Raw genomic sequence first — 8,147 nt, forward strand, 5'->3', positions numbered from 1 at the left:
TTTCTTTTCTTTTCTTTCTTTCCCCACCAGTAATTTATTTCTATACATTTCTTCTCTAGATCTATAAACATGATCACTACTGCTATGGCCAAGATATTTGAAATTTATAGTTTCTCTTTGATCCCATAAAATTTAGCTTCTACTTCTCTCATTACTCAGGAAACAACTTCAAGTTTACTGACATAAAAGTAGAACATGCTCTTTGATATGGATTTTCCATTCACTTGATGTTCCTTCATAACAAGTTATTGCCCTAACTTGTTGAGGTAGACGGCAATTTATGTGTGGTTCTCACAAGAGCCATTTTCCTGCAATAATCACAGGATAGGCTTGCATCTGTGACTTCAGCAAATACGTACTAGGTATAAGGGGAGCCTGTTATAAAAATACTTATTCCACCAGAAAAATAGTACAAAGGAGCTGCTTTTATTATGGCAGAAATGCATTCCCACTTTTCAAGACATGAGTAGTCGTTCAAACATAGCACTTCACACTTTTGTTATTAACAGTAGTACAATAAGCAGAATACTTTATGATTTACTAACAATAATGATATTTATATAGGTTTTAATTCAACATCTTCAACTCAGAGGGCTTGGAGTTCCAATCTTCCATATATCATAGGCACTTGAACTCAATGTGTCAACAACGGGACTATCTCTTGTTTCCTTCCACAATCTATTTACTGTCTCATTTCCCATCTTAGTAAATGACACCCCCTTCCAGACAGGTATCCAAATTTGAAGGAAAAAAAAAAAAAAGGATCAAGGGAGGAAAGAAAAAAAAAGCAAATTTGATAACTCAGTGTTCCCTCACATACAATGACCAAGGTCTCTTGATTCAATATCCTCAGAATATTTTGAATTTGCTTACCTCCTCCTTTACTTTTGAGACAATCTCACTCTGTTGCCCAGGCTGAAGTGCAGTGGCATGATTTTGGCTCACTGCAACCTCCACTTCCTGAGTTCAAGTGATTCTCCTGTCTCAGCCTCCCAAGTAGCTGGGATTACAGGCGTGCGCCACTACGCCTGGCTAATTTTTGTATTTTTAGTAGAGACAGGGTTTCACCATGTTAGCTGGGCTGGTCTCAAACTCCTGACCTCAGGTGATCCACCCACCTCGGCCTCCCGAAGTCCTGGAATTATAGGCATGAGCCACTGCACCTGGCCCTTCCTCCCCTTTTACTGATTGCTGTTCCTCTAGGTTGGGGTTCTACCATCACTTGCCCAAACAAGAGTAAAAGTTTTCTAATGAGCTGCTGCCTCCAGATTTCACCCTCTAACCCATAGCCCTAATTTCAGTCTGAATGACTGTACTCAAATACTCATTCCAGCAATCCTCTTTCCTGTGCTTGACTGGGGCACAGCATTTTTCCTATTTGGACCATCCTCTCAGTCTCCCATGTGAAAATATCTGCAACTTTGTTTCAAAATCTACCGTTATAAACTTTCTTATACTAACCACAATTTATCAATTACTTTATACCTCACATCCTATACTCATGCTACAATATTTTACACTTAGTTCATATAATTTTTCCAACACTGCACATGCCTATCTTTATTAAGAAAATATATATGACTTTAGAATATCTCCCTATACCCAATACCTAGTAGAGTTCTTTTTAGCAAGTGCCAATAAATAAAGGCTCAATACATGTATGATTCATATAGTTATCAGGGGCACTGGCTTAGGAAAATGAGAGAGCTGATTTTAAATCCTAGATCTAACATGGGTTGTGTAATTCTGCAGAAGTTACTAATTTCTCTTAAATTCACCTTTTTGTATTTCAGGAGAGATGAAGCAGTCTGTGAGGCGTGCTACACTTGAGTGAATGGCTCAGGCAAAGCGCATCTGAGTCACGTTAATTTGGTGCAGATGAGGAGGCACACGGCGTAGCTAGGCTGGAGGGGAGGATGGTTGGTTGCATGCAATCCTTCGGGCTTTCCTCAAGCTCAGGGGAAACCTACTTTGTTGGGCATGGATGGATGTCCTGTGGCTGTGATTCAGTAAAGAAATTCTACCCACTCCCCAACACCACTTTTCCTTTTAATAGGGATTTTGCAAGAATGGTCTTCAGTGTCTGGAGAAAATCCAATCTGATCTTGGGTCTGTGCTACTTAAGGGAGTTGCAGACAAAATCTTGCAACGGGATGCTTGTGATGATAGCAACTACAGCCCTTCCTTCTGAGGGTAGAGAAAGCCAGTAGTCCTAGCTATTTCTTTGCCATGTCACCCAAAGCAAGCTGTATGTCTTATGCAGTAGACAATTCTGCTTGTCTCCTCTGACTCCTGCATGAAATGGCAATATTCATGTGCCTGCTTCCCTACATTGCTAGGAACAAATCAGAAGATGCTTATTCTTTACAGTCTCTGACACACATTAACTTTAATAAACGATGGCTATATAATATGTTTTAATAAATGAATATATTACAATGCCAATGCTATGAATAGGTGGAAAATGTGAGCATGACTGTGGTGTAATTGAGGTATTAAAGTCAATTTAATAAAATACATTCCCAAAAGGTACTCATGCCCAACCCATTCTCTGGTTATTTTCTGATTATCTACAACAATGTTTATCTATTAAGTTTATTACTTGTTCTCCTTTAATAATGGTTTAAAATTACACAACCATCATTTGTCATTAAATCCTGCCACACTATTTCACTATATGTGTTTAAGTTTGAGTTTAAAATCCTGTTGGCTCCCAGTACTACTACTTCAACCATGGGTCAATGTGAAAAGAATATTGACCAAACACATGGACAGTATGCTCACTCCAAAGATAGCAAATGAAGTCGCAACAAAAAGAACATTCCAGAGAGTTGCAAATCAAGACAGGTGAGGGGGAGGTTTGAGTATCATTAGCCACAGAGCAGCAGATAACTCAAAAGAGCCTGTACCTTAGCTCTCACCCCCATGTAGACATTATACCTGGGGCTACAGAGTCAGCAAAACAGCATAAACAGTCCCACTAAGCTGTTGCTCTTAATGTTAAATTTGTTAATATTGAGTTTATATCCTAGGTTTAATGCATACTAAGTGTGTGGTATTAAACAAATTGCTTAATGTTTCTAAGACCCAGTTTTCTCTCTAATAAATGAGTGGTGTTGAGGATTAATTAGTAGAATGTCTACAAAAAATACATGCACAATAACTGTTAGCTATTTTTACACTGTGCTAGACAAATATTTTGCAAGGTGGATGCTCTGAATAAGTGGAGAATATAACTGTAAATAAGAAGCACTTTGAAATTTGTTTCCTAGTTGTCCATCATGTGGCATGAGCTTTGCTAAGCTCTGTGATCCAAAGACAAATAATACTACTGTCCAAGTTCTAGTTTGCAGGATCATAATTGGGGGTAGGATTTTTTTAATGCATGATTTTATTCAGGTATAGGAACTGTGACGTGAGGAACTAACATGGCACAGCTAAGCTGGATTGTTGAGACTACGAAAGCCTGCAATTAAGGTGGACAGATAGTGAGAAGTTAGCTGGCCACTGACTCATCTCTGTTATTCAACAACTAGAGGAAATGTCAATACAAGCTTGCTTTCTGGAGTTTAGCAAACTTGGCTGCAAACCCAGCTCTGCCCCTTCCTGTCTGTGGGGCTTGAGCAAGTCAACCTCTCTGAGCTTTAGCTTTCTCATTTTCAAAGTAGGTAGATGGAGCAGTTACCCAGTAATATTTATCTGGGCTACTTTGAGAAATCATAAACTGCTTAGAATAGTGCATATAATAAGCATGAAGGAAATGGTGCTATTTCTAGAGTTATAGAAAGGAATGCTATTAATATTATTAGTGTTATTACTATTAATATTATATTAATACTTTTAGTATTATTCTGTAGGCCCTGGAGGAATCAGGTCTGTCAAATATGTCTGATGGTAGAGATGGACAATGAGAACATCATGAAATACAGAATACCCACACAAACCACGCAGTGTGATCTCTCTGTCGGACAGAGTTTAGACAACTTCAACAAGTCACTTGATCTCGTCATCACCTGCTTTCCTTTTATGTAAATAAAGTGAATCAGAGCTTAACTTGGCTTACATCACAAAGTGACAGCACAGGTATGAAAAAAGCTTTAGTAGCTAAAAATAAATGTTTCTAGAGAAAAAAGTGATGCTGTGAAGCTGAGCAGTCCTGGGTTCTCTTCCAGATTATGTCATATGTGACGCTCTGAGCAAATTACTGAATCTCTTCAAACCTCACACTCTTAGTCTGATCATTGTAAATCATATTAACTAACCCACTGTTCTATAATAAAAGTGTATCTAATAGGATAATGTGGCTTGAGGTGCACTATCAATAACTCCTACGTCCCTTCCCCACAAAAAATATACATAATAAAATGCTTCATTAAGAGAAGGCTAAGTGAAATCTGCGGTTTCTATCTTTTTTATGTGAAAGTATTTTAAACACATATTATATTCTGGGAGAAGTCTTTTCTTTTTCTATTAATTTATACTGAGAGCACAGCATATTTAAAAGTGAATTGTATGATATTGTTTGTAGGCTAAAGAGAAAAATAGTTTTTGGTTTCATAACAGATGATTGGTTAAACTCAATGGAACAGTGTCTCTTTTATTAGACTCAGGATACCTAAATGAAGTATCATCAAATATAACTCACGAAGGAAACTCCTAATACTTGAAAGTTACAATCTAGTCAATAATATTCTATTTGAATAAATGCATTCACATGTATCAATAAATATATATCTATCCATCTATCTATCTATCAAGTGCTTCCACCTCTGAATTAAAATGTTAAAGTTGAACACAAAAGTCAATATTGGCATGTACAGGCACACACAAAAAAGCTTTCCACAAAAATTATTCCTATTTTTTTATATCTCTTTACAGAGCTAAAAAGTCCATTTCAGTTTGCAGTTTGGCTTTTAAAACATCTCTTTTGATATCTATGTCAGTGTATTGGATAAACAAACACTTACTGTATGCACATCCAAACACTTCGATTCGCATCCCAATTCTGCCCTTGGGGTTCCATTCTAAAGGGAGGAAGCGCAGAAATCGGGCTTTGATAGAAGGCTGGAGTCTATAGTACACAACACTGTCTGCATTTGCATTTCCTGAAAAACCCTACGAGAAAAGGGAAAGAAGGAAATCAATGTATCTGGAGAATATGCATTTCAGTTTGTTACCTATAATGTCTACGAACACTGTGTGATCTGCATTGTACTATGAATGGTGCTACCTTCTATAAGAAAACCATATTAACAGTTATGTCACAATGTCTCTCCATCCACAGAAATTACTGTTGCTTCAACTTTTCTTTTTAAGAGAGTCTAAATTCTACCACCCCATTATACCAGTTTTCAACCATGATATCAGCAATAAAAATTGCTTCTGTAACGTGTAGATTGAACGTAAAAGTGTTCCATGTCTATAGCAATTAACATTGTGAATAGCAACAAAAAAATTGAGAAAATATTCTCCAAGGGGTTGGAAAACTATCATCTCAGTCGACAAAGAAGTTGCTTACATCATTGATGAATGAATTAAACTATGATGTGTTTTGGTTCTTTCACCTTCTCATCTTACTTATTAACATAAAGAAAAGTACCACCCAACATTCAAGTTGGAGCTACACTCAGATAACAGAGTTTTTTTTTTTTTTTTTTTTTTTTTTTTTGAGAAGGAGTCTCGCTCGTCACCCAGGCTGGACGTGCAGTGCCAGATCTTCAGCTCACTGCAAAACTCCGCCGTCCCGGGTTTACGCCATTCTCCTCGCCTCAGCCTCCAGAGGTAGCTGGGACTAACAGGCGCCCGCCACCTCGCCGGCTAGTTTTTTGTATTTTTTTAAGTAGAGACGGGGTTTCACCGTGTTAGCCAGGATGGTCTCGATCTCCTGACCTCGTGCATCCGCCGCCTCGGCTCCCCAAAGTGCTGGGATTACAGGCTTGATCCCACCGCGCCCGGCGATAACAAGGGTTTTTTAACCTCAGTAGCACAAGCCAGATACACACATTCAATTGTTAAGAGACACTGGAAACAATAATAATGTGGAAAGACCTGTAATTAAACTTACGGACTTTAGAATTTGAAAGCTAGAGAAGTCTTGGGAATGATGCTAAGTTAGCACAGTCAAATTCCAGACAAGGAAATTAAAGGTCAGAAAGGAGAGAAAGAAAAGAAAAAACCCTCTGGTGTTTGCAAGCATTGCAACCATTATATGGCAGGACCAGGAGCTATGTTTCTTCCATAAAATCAGGATGCATCTACATAATAGGTAGCTCACCTGTAAAACTCACATACTGCAGCACCCAACATCTAAGCATCTTTTGTTTTCTTCCATACAACACACTGTTAAGACTACAGGTGGAGAAGTCATCATGAAGCAGAAGTTGTTCTCAATAATTTATATTTCATTTTTATTTCCTAGCTTCCTTACCATGGTCCTCCTCCTCCTCCTCTCCTCCATCTCTTTCTTTCATGATAAGGGAACATGCAACTACATTTGCAGGTTCATGATAAGTCCCCTGCCCATGACTGGGTCAACAAATAAGATCAACCTCATGTAGACTGCCCAAGGCAAAGATAAACACAATAGAAACACCAATACCCAGGGTATCTGATCATTTGCCTGTTTTTCTTTCTACTTCACAAATATCCCTTTACTATCATTTACCAAAACATTTTCTAATACATTTTTAAAAGATTGGGTGTTTTATAGTTAAATTAATTTGATTCTCCTTGTCAGTCAATCCCCTACCTCCTGCCCCTACTCCACCAGTATCCCATACACTAAATGTTCAAGCTCACAAAACACAGGCACAGTTGTGATGGCATCTCCAAATTATATCCAAAATTGGGGCATCTCTTTATCTCAATATGACCACTCAGTTCAACAAAGCATCACCTCACCAGAACTACCCTGACAGCCTCTTCCTGGTCTTTATTATTATTTTGTTCTTTGCCATCAACCCCAGTATCTTCCCCTCTGAGCACGTAGTAACACTTGTAGAGGTAAATTAAACTATGCCGTCCCCAACACTTTCTTTACCACTTAGAACAAAATCTAAACTCCTCATCCAAACATAGTCTCTAGCAACCACCTCCATTATGCTCTAACCACACTGGACCTCCTTGAACAAGCCAAGTTCAGTCCTCTCGGGGATTTGCACCAGCAGTCCACTCTGCTCTGAAAGCTCTTTCCCAAGACCTTTGCATGCCCAGCTTCTCTTGACATTTTAAGCTTTAACTAAAATATTACCCCCAAGACAGGTCCTTTTTGATCACAGTCTCTAAAGTACTTGTGTACTTGACATCCCCCATAAATATCTTGCTATTTTCTCTATATTTCTCATTATTTTAAGAGGGGTTTCTCTTATTTGATCATTATCTGCCTGTTTATCTTATCCTCCTAGAAAACAAACTCTGCTAAAGCAGGGAGGTTTATTGTGTTCCATCTGTAATACCTAGAACATTGCTTGGCTCAAAGTGGTTCTCATCAAAATATTTGTTGAATGTGTATGTTTGAGAAAGACTGAGCTTAAAAACGAAAGTTCCACAGATGTCTCAATTACAGGGCCTCTCGGAGCATGTCACATGTTAATGTGCAAATTGCAATGTATCGATCCATGGCAGGGACACTTACCTAGTGCATCTCAAACATATAAGGCCAGAGAACTGCTCCCCTCTGTTTTTGCTGTTGTTGCTGCTGTTGTTTTGCAGAGCAAATTTCTAGACTAGCGTTTCCCAGAACATAAATAGGAGAACACTGTTTAATTCCATGGATATTTGGACTCTGATAACCAGACCCCTGAGGAGGTTCCATTCTGTTCCACTGGTCAAAATTTTTACTGAGGTTAGGTAAGAAAAGTTAGCTGTTTTCTATATTGCACTAACCAAACCTTATTCTCACCCAACCTCTAGAGCACGACAGTCTCAACTTCTATGGAAATCCTGATGATTTGTCCAAAAATTTGATTATTTCAATTTCCTTTAGGATGGCTGATATAGGGCAATGTTTTCCGAACTTAGACTGCACATTAAAACTCTCAGCGCTCAGAGCCTGAGCACTGCTTTTGTTCTCTCTTTCTCTTTGTGTGTGTGTATGTGTAAGCTTATGTCTTTTTTTTTTTTTTTTTTTTTTTTTTTTTTTTTTTTTT

This window comes from Rhinopithecus bieti, unplaced genomic scaffold, assembly GCF_001698545.2.
Source record: "Rhinopithecus bieti isolate Rb0 unplaced genomic scaffold, ASM169854v2 scaffold_2574, whole genome shotgun sequence".
Lineage (NCBI taxonomy): Eukaryota > Metazoa > Chordata > Mammalia > Primates > Cercopithecidae > Rhinopithecus > Rhinopithecus bieti.